Below are 18226 nucleotides of genomic sequence, written 5' to 3' on the forward strand. Positions count from 1 at the left end.
TTTTTTTTGCTTGGAACATGCAAAGACCTTTATAATTATCCGAACATTTGTGTCAAGGTCACATTATTTACATCCCCGTATCTCTGGTAGAACCAGAGTTACGAGCCTGCAAAGTTTATTTTCAAAAATCAAAAGTAACCTTCTAACAATAAGTGAGACAAAAAATAAGTTGACGACGATATTGAGGTAGCCTCAAGTTTAAAGTATCCTTGTATGGGGAGCAAAGAGTACTATAACATATCCAAAGGAGATCCCAGTATCTCTTGTAGAACAAGAGTTATGAGCCTCCAAAGTTTAGTGCAAAAATCATAAGTAACATAATAAAAATAAGTGAGACGATACCAAAGTTGACGAACATTTTGCTTAATATCTCGGCCCCTGTTTGTCGTAGCTCAATGTTTTTAGTATGGTTAGATGGGGGACAATTTGGACTATATCATATCCTAAGGACATCCCCGTATCTCTTGTAGACACAGAGTTATGGGCCTGCAAAGTATAGTCTAATGCATTTCCTATGGACGGGTTGTTTGTTTACGTTTAGCTTAATTACTCGGCCCCTGTTTGTCGTAGCTCAATGTTTTTAGTATGGTTAGATGGGGGACAAATTGGACTATAAAATACTCAAAGGACATCCCCGTATCTCTAGTAGAAACAGAGTTACGAGCCTGCAAAGTATAGTCTAACTCATTTCCTATGGAGGGGGTTTGTTTCTTTACGTTTTGCTTAAGTACTCGGCCCCTGTTTGTCGTAGCCCAAAGTTTTTAGTATGGTTAGATGAAGGACAAATTGGACTATAACATATCCTAAGGACATCCCGGTATCTCTAGTAGACACAGAGTTATGGCCCTGCAAAATATAGTCTAATGCATTTCCTATCGACGGGTTGTTTGTTTACGTTTAGCTTAATTACTCGGCCCCTGTTTGTCGTAGCTCAATATTTTTAGTATGGTTAGATGGGGGACAAATTGGACTATAACATACTCAAAGGACATCCCCGTATCTCCAGTAGAAACAGAGTTACGAGCCTGCAAAGTATAGTCTAATGCATTTTCTATGGAGGGGTTTGTTTGTTCACGTATTGCTTAATTACTTGACCCTGTTCTTTCGATTAAAAATAATAGCATATCTTTAGTGTAGCGGTTATCGCATCCGCCTCACTCCCGGAAGGCCACAGGTTCGAAACCGCGAAGTTTTTTTTTTTTGCTTGGAACATGCAAAGACCTTTATAATTATCCGAACATTTGTGTCAAGGTCACATTATTTACATCCCCGTATCTCTGGTAGAACCAGAGTTACGAGCCTGCAAAGTTTATTTTCAAAAATCAAAAGTAACCTTCTAACAATAAGTGAGACAAAAAATAAGTTGACGACGATATTGAGGTAGCCTCAAGTTTAAAGTATCCTTGTATGGGGAGCAAAGAGTACTATAACATATCCAAAGGAGATCCCAGTATCTCTTGTAGAACAAGAGTTATTAGCCTCCAAAGTTTAGTGCAAAAATCATAAGTAACATAATAAAAATAAGTGAGACGATACCAAAGTTGACGAACATTTTGCTTAATATCTCGGCCCCTGTTTGTCGTAGCTCAATGTTTTTAGTATGGTTAGATGGGGGACAATTTGGACTATATCATATCCTAAGGACATCCCCGTATCTCTTGTAGACACAGAGTTATGGGCCTGCAAAGTATAGTCTAATGCATTTCCTATGGACGGGTTGTTTGTTTACGTTTAGCTTAATTACTCGGCCCCTGTTTGTCGTAGCTCAATGTTTTTAGTATGGTTAGATGGGGGACAAATTGGACTATAAAATACTCAAAGGACATCCCCGTATCTCCAGTAGAAACAGAGTTACGAGCCTGCAAAGTATAGTCTAACTCATTTCCTATGGAGGAGGTTTGTTTCTTTACGTTTTGCTTAAGTACTCGGCCCCTATTTGTCGTAGCCCAAAGTTTTTAGTATGGTTAGATGAAGGACAAATTTTACTATAACATATCCTAAGGACATCCCGGTATCTCTAGTAGACACAGAGTTATGGCCCTGCAAAGTCTAGTCTAATGCATTTTCTATGGAGGGGTTTGTTTGTTCACGTATTGCTTAATTACTTGACCCTGTTCTTTCGATTAAAAATAATAGCATATCTTTAGTGTAGCGGTTATCGCATCCGCCTCACTCCCGGAAGGCCACAGGTTCGAAACCGCGAAGTTTTTTTTTTTGCTTGGAACATGCAAAGACCTTTATAATTATCCGAACATTTGTGTCAAGGTCACATTATTTACATCCCCGTATCTCTGGTAGAACCAGAGTTACGAGCTTGCAAAGTTTATTTTCAAAAATCAAAAGTAACCTTCTAACAATAAGTGAGACAAAAAATAAGTTGACGACGATATTGAGGTAGCCTCAAGTTTAAAGTATCCTTGTATGGGGAGCAAAGAGTACTATAACATATCCAAAGGAGATCCCAGTATCTCTTGTAGAACAAGAGTTATTAGCCTCCAAAGTTTAGTGCAAAAATCATAAGTAACATAATAAAAATAAGTGAGACGATACCAAAGTTGACGAACATTTTGCTTAATATCTCGGCCCCTGTTTGTCGTAGCTCAATGTTTTTAGTATGGTTAGATGGGGGACAATTTGGACTATATCATATCCTAAGGACATCCCCGTATCTCTTGTAGACACAGAGTTATGGGCCTGCAAAGTATAGTCTAATGCATTTCCTATGGACGGGTTGTTTGTTTACGTTTAGCTTAATTACTCGGCCCCTGTTTGTCGTAGCTCAATGTTTTTAGTATGGTTAGATGGGGGACAAATTGGACTATAAAATACTCAAAGGACATCCCCGTATCTCCAGTAGAAACAGAGTTACGAGCCTGCAAAGTATAGTCTAACTCATTTCCTATGGAGGAGGTTTGTTTCTTTACGTTTTGCTTAAGTACTCGGCCCCTATTTGTCGTAGCCCAAAGTTTTTAGTATGGTTAGATGAAGGACAAATTTTACTATAACATATCCTAAGGACATCCCGGTATCTCTAGTAGACACAGAGTTATGGCCCTGCAAAGTCTAGTCTAATGCATTTTCTATGGAGGGGTTTGTTTGTTCACGTATTGCTTAATTACTTGACCCTGTTCTTTCGATTAAAAATAATAGCATATCTTTAGTGTAGCGGTTATCGCATCCGCCTCACTCCCGGAAGGCCACAGGTTCGAAACCGCGAAGTTTTTTTTTTGCTTGGAACATGCAAAGACCTTTATAATTATCCGAACATTTGTGTCAAGGTCACATTATTTACATCCCCGTATCTCTGGTAGAACCAGAGTTACGAGCCTGCAAAGTTTATTTTCAAAAATCAAAAGTAACCTTCTAACAATAAGTGAGACAAAAAATAAGTTGACGACGATATTGAGGTAGCCTCAAGTTTAAAGTATCCTTGTATGGGGAGCAAAGAGTACTATAACATATCCAAAGGAGATCCCAGTATCTCTTGTAGAACAAGAGTTATGAGCCTCCAAAGTTTAGTGCAAAAATCATAAGTAACATAATAAAAATAAGTGAGACGATACCAAAGTTGACGAACATTTTGCTTAATATCTCGGCCCCTGTTTGTCGTAGCTCAATGTTTTTAGTATGGTTAGATGGGGGACAATTTGGACTATATCATATCCTAAGGACATCCCCGTATCTCTTGTAGACACAGAGTTATGGGCCTGCAAAGTATAGTCTAATGCATTTCCTATGGACGGGTTGTTTGTTTACGTTTAGCTTAATTACTCGGCCCCTGTTTGTCGTAGCTCAATGTTTTTAGTATGGTTAGATGGGGGACAAATTGGACTATAAAATACTCAAAGGACATCCCCGTATCTCTAGTAGAAACAGAGTTACGAGCCTGCAAAGTATAGTCTAACTCATTTCCTATGGAGGGGGTTTGTTTCTTTACGTTTTGCTTAAGTACTCGGCCCCTGTTTGTCGTAGCCCAAAGTTTTTAGTATGGTTAGATGAAGGACAAATTGGACTATAACATATCCTAAGGACATCCCGGTATCTCTAGTAGACACAGAGTTATGGCCCTGCAAAATATAGTCTAATGCATTTCCTATCGACGGGTTGTTTGTTTACGTTTAGCTTAATTACTCGGCCCCTGTTTGTCGTAGCTCAATATTTTTAGTATGGTTAGATGGGGGACAAATTGGACTATAACATACTCAAAGGACATCCCCGTATCTCCAGTAGAAACAGAGTTACGAGCCTGCAAAGTATAGTCTAATGCATTTTCTATGGAGGGGTTTGTTTGTTCACGTATTGCTTAATTACTTGACCCTGTTCTTTCGATTAAAAATAATAGCATATCTTTAGTGTAGCGGTTATCGCATCCGCCTCACTCCCGGAAGGCCACAGGTTCGAAACCGCGAAGTTTTTTTTTTTTGCTTGGAACATGCAAAGACCTTTATAATTATCCGAACATTTGTGTCAAGGTCACATTATTTACATCCCCGTATCTCTGGTAGAACCAGAGTTACGAGCCTGCAAAGTTTATTTTCAAAAATCAAAAGTAACCTTCTAACAATAAGTGAGACAAAAAATAAGTTGACGACGATATTGAGGTAGCCTCAAGTTTAAAGTATCCTTGTATGGGGAGCAAAGAGTACTATAACATATCCAAAGGAGATCCCAGTATCTCTTGTAGAACAAGAGTTATTAGCCTCCAAAGTTTAGTGCAAAAATCATAAGTAACATAATAAAAATAAGTGAGACGATACCAAAGTTGACGAACATTTTGCTTAATATCTCGGCCCCTGTTTGTCGTAGCTCAATGTTTTTAGTATGGTTAGATGGGGGACAATTTGGACTATATCATATCCTAAGGACATCCCCGTATCTCTTGTAGACACAGAGTTATGGGCCTGCAAAGTATAGTCTAATGCATTTCCTATGGACGGGTTGTTTGTTTACGTTTAGCTTAATTACTCGGCCCCTGTTTGTCGTAGCTCAATGTTTTTAGTATGGTTAGATGGGGGACAAATTGGACTATAAAATACTCAAAGGACATCCCCGTATCTCCAGTAGAAACAGAGTTACGAGCCTGCAAAGTATAGTCTAACTCATTTCCTATGGAGGAGGTTTGTTTCTTTACGTTTTGCTTAAGTACTCGGCCCCTATTTGTCGTAGCCCAAAGTTTTTAGTATGGTTAGATGAAGGACAAATTTTACTATAACATATCCTAAGGACATCCCGGTATCTCTAGTAGACACAGAGTTATGGCCCTGCAAAGTCTAGTCTAATGCATTTTCTATGGAGGGGTTTGTTTGTTCACGTATTGCTTAATTACTTGACCCTGTTCTTTCGATTAAAAATAATAGCATATCTTTAGTGTAGCGGTTATCGCATCCGCCTCACTCCCGGAAGGCCACAGGTTCGAAACCGCGAAGTTTTTTTTTTGCTTGGAACATGCAAAGACCTTTATAATTATCCGAACATTTGTGTCAAGGTCACATTATTTACATCCCCGTATCTCTGGTAGAACCAGAGTTACGAGCCTGCAAAGTTTATTTTCAAAAATCAAAAGTAACCTTCTAACAATAAGTGAGACAAAAAATAAGTTGACGACGATATTGAGGTAGCCTCAAGTTTAAAGTATCCTTGTATGGGGAGCAAAGAGTACTATAACATATCCAAAGGAGATCCCAGTATCTCTTGTAGAACAAGAGTTATGAGCCTCCAAAGTTTAGTGCAAAAATCATAAGTAACATAATAAAAATAAGTGAGACGATACCAAAGTTGACGAACATTTTGCTTAATATCTCGGCCCCTGTTTGTCGTAGCTCAATGTTTTTAGTATGGTTAGATGGGGGACAATTTGGACTATATCATATCCTAAGGACATCCCCGTATCTCTTGTAGACACAGAGTTATGGGCCTGCAAAGTATAGTCTAATGCATTTCCTATGGACGGGTTGTTTGTTTACGTTTAGCTTAATTACTCGGCCCCTGTTTGTCGTAGCTCAATGTTTTTAGTATGGTTAGATGGGGGACAAATTGGACTATAAAATACTCAAAGGACATCCCCGTATCTCTAGTAGAAACAGAGTTACGAGCCTGCAAAGTATAGTCTAACTCATTTCCTATGGAGGGGGTTTGTTTCTTTACGTTTTGCTTAAGTACTCGGCCCCTGTTTGTCGTAGCCCAAAGTTTTTAGTATGGTTAGATGAAGGACAAATTGGACTATAACATATCCTAAGGACATCCCGGTATCTCTAGTAGACACAGAGTTATGGCCCTGCAAAATATAGTCTAATGCATTTCCTATCGACGGGTTGTTTGTTTACGTTTAGCTTAATTACTCGGCCCCTGTTTGTCGTAGCTCAATATTTTTAGTATGGTTAGATGGGGGACAAATTGGACTATAACATACTCAAAGGACATCCCCGTATCTCCAGTAGAAACAGAGTTACGAGCCTGCAAAGTATAGTCTAATGCATTTTCTATGGAGGGGTTTGTTTGTTCACGTATTGCTTAATTACTTGACCCTGTTCTTTCGATTAAAAATAATAGCATATCTTTAGTGTAGCGGTTATAGCATCCGCCTCACTCCCGGAAGGCCACAGGTTCGAAACCGCGAAGTTTTTTTTTTTTGCTTGGAACATGCAAAGACCTTTATAATTATCCGAACATTTGTGTCAAGGTCACATTATTTACATCCCCGTATCTCTGGTAGAACCAGAGTTACGAGCCTGCAAAGTTTATTTTCAAAAATCAAAAGTAACCTTCTAACAATAAGTGAGACAAAAAATAAGTTGACGACGATATTGAGGTAGCCTCAAGTTTAAAGTATCCTTGTATGGGGAGCAAAGAGTACTATAACATATCCAAAGGAGATCCCAGTATCTCTTGTAGAACAAGAGTTATTAGCCTCCAAAGTTTAGTGCAAAAATCATAAGTAACATAATAAAAATAAGTGAGACGATACCAAAGTTGACGAACATTTTGCTTAATATCTCGGCCCCTGTTTGTCGTAGCTCAATGTTTTTAGTATGGTTAGATGGGGGACAATTTGGACTATATCATATCCTAAGGACATCCCCGTATCTCTTGTAGACACAGAGTTATGGGCCTGCAAAGTATAGTCTAATGCATTTCCTATGGACGGGTTGTTTGTTTACGTTTAGCTTAATTACTCGGCCCCTGTTTGTCGTAGCTCAATGTTTTTAGTATGGTTAGATGGGGGACAAATTGGACTATAAAATACTCAAAGGACATCCCCGTATCTCCAGTAGAAACAGAGTTACGAGCCTGCAAAGTATAGTCTAACTCATTTCCTATGGAGGAGGTTTGTTTCTTTACGTTTTGCTTAAGTACTCGGCCCCTGTTTGTCGTAGCCCAAAGTTTTTAGTATGGTTAGATGAAGGACAAATTTTACTATAACAAATCCTAAGGACATCCCGGTATCTCTAGTAGACACAGAGTTATGGCCCTGCAAAGTATAGTCTAATGCATTTTCTATGGAGGGGTTTGTTTGTTCACGTATTGCTTAATTACTTGACCCTGTTCTTTCGATTAAAAATAATAGCATATCTTTAGTGTAGTGGTTATCGCATCCGCCTCACTCCCGGAAGGCCACAGGTTCGAAACCGCGAAGTTTTTTTTTTTGCTTGGAACATGCAAAGACCTTTATAATTATCCGAACATTTGTGTCAAGGTCACATTATTTACATCCCCGTATCTCTGGTAGAACCAGAGTTACGAGCCTGCAAAGTTTATTTTCAAAAATCAAAAGTAACCTTCTAACAATAAGTGAGACAAAAAATAAGTTGACGACGATATTGAGGTAGCCTCAAGTTTAAAGTATCCTTGTATGGGGAGCAAAGAGTACTATAACATATCCAAAGGAGATCCCAGTATCTCTTGTAGAACAAGAGTTATTAGCCTCCAAAGTTTAGTGCAAAAATCATAAGTAACATAATAAAAATAAGTGAGACGATACCAAAGTTGACGAACATTTTGCTTAATATCTCGGCCCCTGTTTGTCGTAGCTCAATGTTTTTAAAATGGTTAGATGGGGGACAATTTGGACTATATCATATCCTAAGGACATCCCCGTATCTCTTGTAGACACAGAGTTATGGGCCTGCAAAGTATAGTCTAATGCATTTCCTATGGACGGGTTGTTTGTTTACGTTTAGCTTAATTACTCGGCCCCTGTTTGTCGTAGCTCAATGTTTTTAGTATGGTTAGATGGGGGACAAATTGGACTATAAAATACTCAAAGGACATCCCCGTATCTCCAGTAGAAACAGAGTTACGAGCCTGCAAAGTTTATTTTCAAAAATCAAAAGTAACCTTCTAACAATAAGTGAGACAAAAAATAAGTTGACGACGATATTGAGGTAGCCTCAAGTTTAAAGTATCCTTGTATGGGGAGCAAAGAGTACTATAACATATCCAAAGGAGATCCCAGTATCTCTTGTAGAACAAGAGTTATGAGCCTCCAAAGTTTAGTGCAAAAATCATAAGTAACATAATAAAAATAAGTGAGACGATACCAAAGTTGACGAAGATTTTGCTTAACATCTCGGCCCCTGTTTGTCGTAGCTCAATGTTTTTAGTATGGTTAGATGGGGGACAATTTGGACTATAACATATCCTAAGGACATCCCCGTATCTCTAGTAGACACAGAGTTATGGGCCTGCAAAGCATAGTCTAATGCATTTCCTTTGGACGGGTTGTTTGTTCATGTATTGCTTAATTACTTGACCCTGTTCTTTCGATTAAAAATAATAACATATCTTTAGTGTAGCGGTTATCGCATCCGCCCCACTTCCGGAAGGCCACAGGTTCGAAACCGCGAAGTTTTTTTTTATAATTATCCGAACATTTGTGTCAAGGTCACATTATTTACATCCCCGTATCTCTGGTAGAACCAGAGTTACGAGCCTCCAGAATTTAGTCTATTGTATTTCCTATGGAGGGGTTTGTTTGTTTACGATTTGCTTAATTACTCGACTACTGTTTGTCGTAGCCCTAATTCTTAGTATGGCTCGATGGGGGACAAATTGGTCTATAACATACTCAAAGGACATCCCCGTATCTCCAGTAGAAACAGAGTTACGAGCCTGCAAAGTTTTTTTTCAAAAATCAAAAGTAACCTTCTAACAATAATTGAGACAGAAAATAAGTTGACGACGATATTGAGGTAGCCTCAAGTTTAAAGTATCCTTGTATGGGGAGCAAAGAGTACTATAACATATCCAAAGGAGATCCCAGTATCTCTTGTAGAACAAGAGTTATGAGCCTCCAAAGTTTAGTGCAAAAATCATAAGTAACATAATAAAAATAAGTGAGACGATACCAAAGTTGACGAACATTTTGCTTAATATCTCGGCCCTTGTTTGTCGTAGCTCAATGTTTTTAGTATGGTTAGATGGGGGACAAATTGGACAATAACATACTCAAAGGACATCCCCGTATCTCCAGTAGAAACAGAGTTACGAGCCTGCAAAATATAGTCTAATGCATTTCCTATGGAGGGGTTGTTTGTTTACGTTTAGCTTAATTACTCGGCCCCTGTTTCTCGTAGCCCAAAGTTTTTAGTATGGTTAGATGGGGGACAAATTGGACTATATTATATCCTAAGGACATCCCCGTATCTCTAGTAGACACAGAGTTATGGGCCTGCAAAGTATAGTCTAATGCATTTCCTATGGACGGGTTGTTTGTTTACGTTTCGCTTAATTACTCGGCCCCTGTTTGTCGTAGCTCAATGTTTTTAGTATGGTTAGATGGGGGACAAATTGTACTATAACATCATGGATTTATAATAGAAGCTTACGCTTCCTGGATATTCCACTCGCCTTAAAACGGGCACAACATTTATTCCTCGTCTGAAATGGCGCGAGCTAGTAGGAGCCTGGCACGCGCGTTTGTGACGTAGAATTTGAGGCAAATTCAGAGGGGGTGGAAGTTTTTCACGCGCTTAAGTTTTAATTTTTAATAGCGCGCGCGAAACAATTTTTAGAAAAGTGCGCGCGCACGCGCGCCGAGAGAAAAAAGTTTGCCTCAATTTCTACGTCATCAGCCCCCCAGTCCCCATCCGCGTGAATTTTATGACATAAATGTGTTTAAAATCAAAATGCCTTACTGAAGGCTACAGTGGAATATCCAGGAAGCGTAAGCTTCTATTATAAATCCATGATAAAATACTCAAAGGACATCCCCGTATCTCCAGTGGAAACAGAGTTACGAGCCTGCAAAATATAGTCTAACTCATTTCCTATGGAGGGGGTTTGTTTCTTTACGTTTTGCTTAAGTACTCGGCCCCTGTTTGTCGTAGCCCAAAGTTTTTAGTATGGTTAGATGAAGGACAATTTGGACTATAACATATCCCAAGGACATCCCCGTATCTCTAGTAGACACAGAGTTATGGGCCTGCAAAGTATAGTCTAATGCATTTCCTATGGACGGGTTGTTTGTTTACGTTTAGCTTAATTACTCGGCCCCTGTTTGTCGTAGCTCAATGTTTTTAGTATGGTTAGATGGGGGACAAATTGGACTATAAAATACTCAAAGGACATCCCCGTATCTCCAGTAGAAACAGAGTTACGAGCCTGCAAAGTATAGTCTAACTCATTTCCTATGGAGGAGGTTTGTTTCTTTACGTTTTGCTTAAGTACTCGGCCCCTGTTTGTCGTAGCCCAAAGTTTTTAGTATGGTTAGATGAAGGACAAATTTTACTATAACAAATCCTAAGGACATCCCGGTATCTCTAGTAGACACAGAGTTATGGCCCTGCAAAGTATAGTCTAATGCATTTTCTATGGAGGGGTTTGTTTGTTCACGTATTGCTTAATTACTTGACCCTGTTCTTTCGATTAAAAATAATAGCATATCTTTAGTGTAGTGGTTATCGCATCCGCCTCACTCCCGGAAGGCCACAGGTTCGAAACCGCGAAGTTTTTTTTTTTTGCTTGGAACATGCAAAGACCTTTATAATTATCCGAACATTTGTGTCAAGGTCACATTATTTACATCCCCGTATCTCTGGTAGAACCAGAGTTACGAGCCTGCAAAGTTTATTTTCAAAAATCAAAAGTAACCTTCTAACAATAAGTGAGACAAAAAATAAGTTGACGACGATATTGAGGTAGCCTCAAGTTTAAAGTATCCTTGTATGGGGAGCAAAGAGTACTATAACATATCCAAAGGAGATCCCAGTATCTCTTGTAGAACAAGAGTTATTAGCCTCCAAAGTTTAGTGCAAAAATCATAAGTAACATAATAAAAATAAGTGAGACGATACCAAAGTTGACGAACATTTTGCTTAATATCTCGGCCCCTGTTTGTCGTAGCTCAATGTTTTTAAAATGGTTAGATGGGGGACAATTTGGACTATATCATATCCTAAGGACATCCCCGTATCTCTTGTAGACACAGAGTTATGGGCCTGCAAAGTATAGTCTAATGCATTTCCTATGGACGGGTTGTTTGTTTACGTTTAGCTTAATTACTCGGCCCCTGTTTGTCGTAGCTCAATGTTTTTAGTATGGTTAGATGGGGGACAAATTGGACTATAAAATACTCAAAGGACATCCCCGTATCTCCAGTAGAAACAGAGTTACGAGCCTGCAAAGTTTATTTTCAAAAATCAAAAGTAACCTTCTAACAATAAGTGAGACAAAAAATAAGTTGACGACGATATTGAGGTAGCCTCAAGTTTAAAGTATCCTTGTATGGGGAGCAAAGAGTACTATAACATATCCAAAGGAGATCCCAGTATCTCTTGTAGAACAAGAGTTATGAGCCTCCAAAGTTTAGTGCAAAAATCATAAGTAACATAATAAAAATAAGTGAGACGATACCAAAGTTGACGAAGATTTTGCTTAACATCTCGGCCCCTGTTTGTCGTAGCTCAATGTTTTTAGTATGGTTAGATGGGGGACAATTTGGACTATAACATATCCTAAGGACATCCCCGTATCTCTAGTAGACACAGAGTTATGGGCCTGCAAAGCATAGTCTAATGCATTTCCTTTGGACGGGTTGTTTGTTCATGTATTGCTTAATTACTTGACCCTGTTCTTTCGATTAAAAATAATAACATATCTTTAGTGTAGCGGTTATCGCATCCGCCCCACTTCCGGAAGGCCACAGGTTCGAAACCGCGAAGTTTTTTTTTATAATTATCCGAACATTTGTGTCAAGGTCACATTATTTACATCCCCGTATCTCTGGTAGAACCAGAGTTACGAGCCTCCAGAATTTAGTCTATTGTATTTCCTATGGAGGGGTTTGTTTGTTTACGATTTGCTTAATTACTCGACTACTGTTTGTCGTAGCCCTAATTCTTAGTATGGCTCGATGGGGGACAAATTGGTCTATAACATACTCAAAGGACATCCCCGTATCTCCAGTAGAAACAGAGTTACGAGCCTGCAAAGTTTTTTTTCAAAAATCAAAAGTAACCTTCTAACAATAATTGAGACAGAAAATAAGTTGACGACGATATTGAGGTAGCCTCAAGTTTAAAGTATCCTTGTATGGGGAGCAAAGAGTACTATAACATATCCAAAGGAGATCCCAGTATCTCTTGTAGAACAAGAGTTATGAGCCTCCAAAGTTTAGTGCAAAAATCATAAGTAACATAATAAAAATAAGTGAGACGATACCAAAGTTGACGAACATTTTGCTTAATATCTCGGCCCTTGTTTGTCGTAGCTCAATGTTTTTAGTATGGTTAGATGGGGGACAAATTGGACAATAACATACTCAAAGGACATCCCCGTATCTCCAGTAGAAACAGAGTTACGAGCCTGCAAAGTATAGTCTAATGCATTTCCTATGGAGGGGTTGTTTGTTTACGTTTAGCTTAATTACTCGGCCCCTGTTTCTCGTAGCCCAAAGTTTTTAGTATGGTTAGATGGGGGACAAATTGGACTATATTATATCCTAAGGACATCCCCGTATCTCTAGTAGACACAGAGTTATGGGCCTGCAAAGTATAGTCTAATGCATTTCCTATGGACGGGTTGTTTGTTTACGTTTCGCTTAATTACTCGGCCCCTGTTTGTCGTAGCTCAATGTTTTTAGTATGGTTAGATGGGGGACAAATTGTACTATAACATCATGGATTTATAATAGAAGCTTACGCTTCCTGGATATTCCACTCGCCTTAAAACGGGCACAACATTTATTCCTCGTCTGAAATGGCGCGAGCTAGTAGGAGCCTGGCACGCGCGTTTGTGACGTAGAATTTGAGGCAAATTCAGAGGGGGTGGAAGTTTTTCACGCGCTTAAGTTTTAATTTTTAATAGCGCGCGCGAAACAATTTTTAGAAAAGTGCGCGCGCACGCGCGCCGAGAGAAAAAAGTTTGCCTCAATTTCTACGTCATCAGCCCCCCAGTCCCCATCCGCGTGAATTTTATGACATAAATGTGTTTAAAATCAAAATGCCTTACTGAAGGCTACAGTGGAATATCCAGGAAGCGTAAGCTTCTATTATAAATCCATGATAAAATACTCAAAGGACATCCCCGTATCTCCAGTGGAAACAGAGTTACGAGCCTGCAAAATATAGTCTAACTCATTTCCTATGGAGGGGGTTTGTTTCTTTACGTTTTGCTTAAGTACTCGGCCCCTGTTTGTCGTAGCCCAAAGTTTTTAGTATGGTTAGATGAAGGACAATTTGGACTATAACATATCCCAAGGACATCCCCGTATCTCTAGTAGACACAGAGTTATGGGCCTGCAAAGTATAGTCTAATGCATTTTCTATGGAGTGGTTTGTTTGTTCACGTATTGCTTAATTACTTGACCCTGTTCTTTCGATTAAAAATAATAGCATATCTTTAGTGTAGCGGTTATCGCATCCGCCTCACTCCCGGAAGGCCACAGGTTCGAAACCGCGAAGTTTTTTTTTTGCTTGGAACATGCAAAGACCTTTATAATTATCCGAACATTTGTGTCAAGGTCACATTATTTACATCCCCGTATCTCTGGTAGAACCAGAGTTACGAGCCTGCAAAGTTTATTTTCAAAAATCAAAAGTAACCTTCTAACAATAAGTGAGACAAAAAATAAGTTGACGACGATATTGAGGTAGCCTCAAGTTTAAAGTATCCTTGTATGGGGAGCAAAGAGTACTATAACATATCCAAAGGAGATCCCAGTATCTCTTGTAGAACAAGAGTTATGAGCCTCCAAAGTTTAGTGCAAAAATCATAAGTAACATAATAAAAATAAGTGAGACGATACCAAAGTTGACGAACATTTTGCTTAATATCTCGGCCCCTGTTTGTCGTAGCTCAATGTTTTTAGTATGGTTAGATGGGGGACAATTTGGACTATATCATATCCTAAGGACATCCCCGTATCTCTTGTAGACACAGAGTTATGGGCCTGCAAAATATAGTCTAATGCATTTCCTATGGACGGGTTGTTTGTTTACGTTTAGCTTAATTACTCGGCCCCTGTTTGTCGTAGCTCAATGTTTTTAGTATGGTTAGATAGGGGACAAATTGGACTATAAAATACTCAAAGGACATCCCCGTATCTCTAGTAGAAACAGAGTTACGAGCCTGCAAAGTATAGTCTAACTCATTTCCTATGGAGGGGGTTTGTTTCTTTACGTTTTGCTTAAGTACTCGGCCCCTGTTTGTCGTAGCCCAAAGTTTTTAGTATGGTTAGATGAAAGACAAATTGGACTATAACATATCCTAAGGACATCCCGGTATCTCTAGTAGACACAGAGTTATGGCCCTGCAAAATATAGTCTAATGCATTTCCTATCGACGGGTTGTTTGTTTACGTTTAGCTTAATTACTCGGCCCCTGTTTGTCGTAGCTCAATATTTTTAGTATGGTTAGATGGGGGACAAATTGGACTATAACATACTCAAAGGACATCCCCGTATCTCCAGTAGAAACAGAGTTACGAGCCTGCAAAGTATAGTCTAATGCATTTTCTATGGAGGGGTTTGTTTGTTCACGTATTGCTTAATTACTTGACCCTGTTCTTTCGATTAAAAATAATAGCATATCTTTAGTGTAGCGGTTATCGCATCCGCCTCACTCCCGGAAGGCCACAGGTTCGAAACCGCGAAGTTTTTTTTTTTTTGCTTGGAACATGCAAAGACCTTTATAATTATCCGAACATTTGTGTCAAGGTCACATTATTTACATCCCCGTATCTCTGGTAGAACCAGAGTTACGAGCCTGCAAAGTTTATTTTCAAAAATCAAAAGTAACCTTCTAACAATAAGTGAGACAAAAAATAAGTTGACGACGATATTGAGGTAGCCTCAAGTTTAAAGTATCCTTGTATGGGGAGCAAAGAGTACTATAACATATCCAAAGGAGATCCCAGTATCTCTTGTAGAACAAGAGTTATTAGCCTCCAAAGTTTAGTGCAAAAATCATAAGTAACATAATAAAAATAAGTGAGACGATACCAAAGTTGACGAACATTTTGCTTAATATCTCGGCCCCTGTTTGTCGTAGCTCAATGTTTTTAGTATGGTTAGATGGGGGACAATTTGGACTATATCATATCCTAAGGACATCCCCGTATCTCTTGTAGACACAGAGTTATGGGCCTGCAAAGTATAGTCTAATGCATTTCCTATGGACGGGTTGTTTGTTTACGTTTAGCTTAATTACTCGGCCCCTGTTTGTCGTAGCTCAATGTTTTTAGTATGGTTAGATGGGGGACAAATTGGACTATAAAATACTCAAAGGACATCCCCGTATCTCCAGTAGAAACAGAGTTACGAGCCTGCAAAGTATAGTCTAACTCATTTCCTATGGAGGAGGTTTGTTTCTTTACGTTTTGCTTAAGTACTCGGCCCCTATTTGTCGTAGCCCAAAGTTTTTAGTATGGTTAGATGAAGGACAAATTTTACTATAACATATCCTAAGGACATCCCGGTATCTCTAGTAGACACAGAGTTATGGCCCTGCAAAGTATAGTCTAATGCATTTTCTATGGAGGGGTTTGTTTGTTCACGTATTGCTTAATTACTTGACCCTGTTCTTTCGATTAAAAATAATAGCATATCTTTAGTGTAGCGGTTATCGCATCCGCCTCACTCCCGGAAGGCCACAGGTTCGAAACCGCGAAGTTTTTTTTTTGCTTGGAACATGCAAAGACCTTTATAATTATCCGAACATTTGTGTCAAGGTCACATTATTTACATCCCCGTATCTCTGGTAGAACCAGAGTTACGAGCCTGCAAAGTTTATTTTCAAAAATCAAAAGTAACCTTCTAACAATAAGTGAGACAAAAAATAAGTTGACGACGATATTGAGGTAGCCTCAAGTTTAAAGTATCCTTGTATGGGGAGCAAAGAGTACTATAACATATCCAAAGGAGATCCCAGTATCTCTTGTAGAACAAGAGTTATTAGCCTCCAAAGTTTAGTGCAAAAATCATAAGTAACATAATAAAAATAAGTGAGACGATACCAAAGTTGACGAACATTTTGCTTAATATCTCGGCCCCTGTTTGTCGTAGCTCAATGTTTTTAGTATGGTTAGATGGGGGACAATTTGGACTATATCATATCCTAAGGACATCCCCGTATCTCTTGTAGACACAGAGTTATGGGCCTGTAAAGTATAGTCTAATGCATTTCCTATGGACGGGTTGTTTGTTTACGTTTAGCTTAATTACTCGGCCCCTGTTTGTCGTAGCTCAATGTTTTTAGTATGGTTAGATGGGGGACAAATTGGACTATAAAATACTCAAAGGACATCCCCGTATCTCCAGTAGAAACAGAGTTACGAGCCTGCAAAGTATAGTCTAACTCATTTCCTATGGAGGAGGTTTGTTTCTTTACGTTTTGCTTAAGTACTCGGCCCCTATTTGTCGTAGCCCAAAGTTTTTAGTATGGTTAGATGAAGGACAAATTTTACTATAACATATCCTAAGGACATCCCGGTATCTCTAGTAGACACAGAGTTATGGCCCTGCAAAGTATAGTCTAATGCATTTTCTATGGAGGGGTTTGTTTGTTCACGTATTGCTTAATTACTTGACCCTGTTCTTTCGATTAAAAATAATAGCATATCTTTAGTGTAGCGGTTATCGCATCCGCCTCACTCCCGGAAGGCCACAGGTTCGAAACCGCGAAGTTTTTTTTTTTTGCTTGGAACATGCAAAGACCTTTATAATTATCCGAACATTTGTGTCAAGGTCACATTATTTACATCCCCGTATCTCTGGTAGAACCAGAGTTACGAGCCTGCAAAGTTTATTTTCAAAAATCAAAAGTAACCTTCTAACAATAAGTGAGACAAAAAATAAGTTGACGACGATATTGAGGTAGCCTCAAGTTTAAAGTATCCTTGTATGGGGAGCAAAGAGTACTATAACATATCCAAAGGAGATCCCAGTATCTCTTGTAGAACAAGAGTTATTAGCCTCCAAAGTTTAGTGCAAAAATCATAAGTAACATAATAAAAATAAGTGAGACGATACCAAAGTTGACGAACATTTTGCTTAATATCTCGGCCCCTGTTTGTCGTAGCTCAATGTTTTTAGTATGGTTAGATGGGGGACAATTTGGACTATATCATATCCTAAGGACATCCCCGTATCTCTTGTAGACACAGAGTTATGGGCCTGCAAAGTATAGTCTAATGCATTTCCTATGGACGGGTTGTTTGTTTACGTTTAGCTTAATTACTCGGCCCCTGTTTGTCGTAGCTCAATGTTTTTAGTATGGTTAGATGGGGGACAAATTGGACTATAAAATACTCAAAGGACATCCCCGTATCTCCAGTAGAAACAGAGTTACGAGCCTGCAAAGTATAGTCTAACTCATTTCCTATGGAGGAGGTTTGTTTCTTTACGTTTTGCTTAAGTACTCGGCCCCTATTTGTCGTAGCCCAAAGTTTTTAGTATGGTTAGATGAAGGACAAATTTTACTATAACATATCCTAAGGACATCCCGGTATCTCTAGTAGACACAGAGTTATGGCCCTGCAAAGTCTAGTCTAATGCATTTTCTATGGAGGGGTTTGTTTGTTCACGTATTGCTTAATTACTTGACCCTGTTCTTTCGATTAAAAATAATAGCATATCTTTAGTGTAGCGGTTATCGCATCCGCCTCACTCCCGGAAGGCCACAGGTTCGAAACCGCGAAGTTTTTTTTTTTGCTTGGAACATGCAAAGACCTTTATAATTATCCGAACATTTGTGTCAAGGTCACATTATTTACATCCCCGTATCTCTGGTA

This window comes from Phalangium opilio, unplaced genomic scaffold (genome assembly GCF_054372755.1).
Source record: "Phalangium opilio isolate 3A_F unplaced genomic scaffold, DU_Popi_V2 ptg000101l_1, whole genome shotgun sequence".
NCBI classification, from domain to species: Eukaryota; Metazoa; Arthropoda; class Arachnida; order Opiliones; family Phalangiidae; genus Phalangium; species Phalangium opilio.